Source organism: Palaemon carinicauda, chromosome 32 (genome assembly GCF_036898095.1).
Source record: "Palaemon carinicauda isolate YSFRI2023 chromosome 32, ASM3689809v2, whole genome shotgun sequence".
Lineage (NCBI taxonomy): Eukaryota > Metazoa > Arthropoda > Malacostraca > Decapoda > Palaemonidae > Palaemon > Palaemon carinicauda.
The window spans coordinates 64,962,128-64,964,627 of NC_090756.1; positions in this window are offsets into that span (position 1 = coordinate 64,962,128).

Genomic DNA, 2,500 nt, shown 5'->3' on the forward strand with positions numbered 1-2,500 from the left:
TTGAATTGGTCACAATTATATAGTAGTGTAGATCCTGTTGTCCCTTTGAATGAGAATCTAGTCAACATAATTGATAGGTGTATCCCTTCTCGTGTGCTAAGGTACCGAGTGAAGGACAAACCGTGGTTCAATGATGATTGTAGACGTACTTAATTGGAGAAGCAGGAGGCCTATCACCTTTGGAAGGATAACAGATCAGATTTGAACTAGAACAACTATACTATGCTTCGAGCTTTTGCTCAGAGAGTTTATGCCTCAACTGAGAAAGAGTACAATACCATAAAAGAAACCCTTTCTGGTACAACTCAGGAACATAAATGGTGGTCTACCTTTAAATCTGCACTCATTGGTGTAGATGCAACAGTTCCTCCTTTACTTAAACCAGATGGCTCAGTCACTCACTGTCCAAAGAAATAGGAAACCCTTCTGGCTGATAGTTTTGACAGTAAAAAGAGTAATGAAAAACTTGAACTTCCTCATTCCTGTTTTCCTGAGGCTAAACTAGCTAGTCTAGCTTTTCGATCTCGTGAGATTAAAGCTCTGTTGATGGACCTTGATGCTTATGAAGCTGTAGACCCAAATGGTATTTTTCCTTTGTTTTTTTATAAAGACAGCAGATTTCTTAGCTCCAAAGTTATCTGTTATTTTGCGCAAGTTAGCAAGATGAGGAGCTTTTAGCACTTGTTGGAGAATTGGTAATGTTACTCCTCTATGTAAATGTGTTTGTGGTAACTGAAGTCCCACTGATTACCGCCCAATTTCCATAACTCCCGTATTATTTAAAGTTTTTGAACGTCTTCTGGCAAAATGCCTTAATAGGTTTGCTGAAGGTAATCATCTACTCCCTAGTTTTCAAATTGGTTTTCGTAAAGGCCCTGGAACATGTGATGCCCTTCTTACAATCTCCAATGCTGTACAGAAATCCCTTGATTGTGGTCAGGAAGTTCGTATGATTGGCCTTGATTTTAGTGATGCCTTTGACCGTGTTAATCATGAGGCCCTTGTTTTCAAACTCAAGCAGTTGGGAGTGGGTTGGTTGTTTCTTAGCATTATTATTGATTTTTTAAGTAATAGATCTCAGAGTTGTTGTTGGTGGGCACCATAGTGAGTATACGAATGTGATATCCTGTGTTCCACAGGGTAGTGTTCTTGGCCCATTACTTTTCATACTATATACACATGACATTTGGTTTGGCCTAGAAAACAAGCTTGTTGCATATGCAGATGATGCTACTCTCTTTACATCAATTCCAACCCCTGAATGTAGATCTGGGATTGTAAGTCGGTCAAGGACGGTGGCTCCTCAACATCCGGATCTCAGTATTAATAATGTTTCTTTAAATTTGTATGGCTCTTTTAAGATTTTAGACAGCAAATTTACTTTTCAGAAACACATTAGGTCTGTGTCTTCTTCAATTACACAAAAATTGGCTTATTGAGAAAGTCTTACAAGATTTTCGGTGATCAATCTATTCTGAAGAAGTGTTTTAATTCTTTCATTCTACCTTGTTTTTAGTTTTGTTCCCCTGTCTGATGTTCAGCTGCTGATTCTCATTTTAATTTGTTGGACAGAAACTTACGGTCTATTAAATTTCTTATTCATGATCTAGATTTTAATCTTTGGCACCATCGTTCAATTAGTTCATTATGCATGATGCATAAGACTTTTCATAACTCTGACCATCCTTTATATTCAGATCTCCCAGGACAATTCTATCCTGTTCGCAATACTAGGCAGGCAGTTAATTCTAATAGCATGGCCCTCTCCATCATAACGCTTAATACTACTTAGTATTCCAGAAGTCTTTTCCAGTTGTTACCAAGTTGTGGAATGATCTTCCTAATCGGGTAGTTGAATCAGTAGAACTCCAAAAGTTCAAAGTTGGAGCAAATGTTTTTATGTTGACCAGGCTGACATGAGTCTTTTTATAGTTTATATATGACATATATGTTTTTGACGTTGTTAATAGTTAATACCGGACATATCTATTTTGACGCTGTTACTGTTTTCAGAATGATGTATTGTTAATTCATTCTCATCATTTATTTATTTCCTTATTTCCTTTCCTCAATGGGCTATTTTTCCCTGTTGCAGCCCTTGGGCTTATAGCATCTTGCTTTCCCAACTAGGGCTGTAGCTTGGATAATAATAATAATAATAATAATAATAATATTAATATAATAATAATAATAATAATAATAATAATAATAATAATAATAATAATAATAATAATAATATATGATCAGTCTCTAGGGCAATATCCTACTAAGGCATGGTCACTTTCCCTTACCTTTGCCAATCATGAGTGACCTTAAAAACCTTTACAATCCTCAATATTTTGACCCCAGGAATATCAACTTAATTGCTTTATGATTAATTACTCTCTCCACAACCTTTCTCAAGATTTTGAAATTCTCTGAGTGCCACAGAGATTGATTGATTGCAATTGCAAGGTTTGCCTGAGGGGACGGAGTTGATATGAGGGTTGTGTGTGTGTGG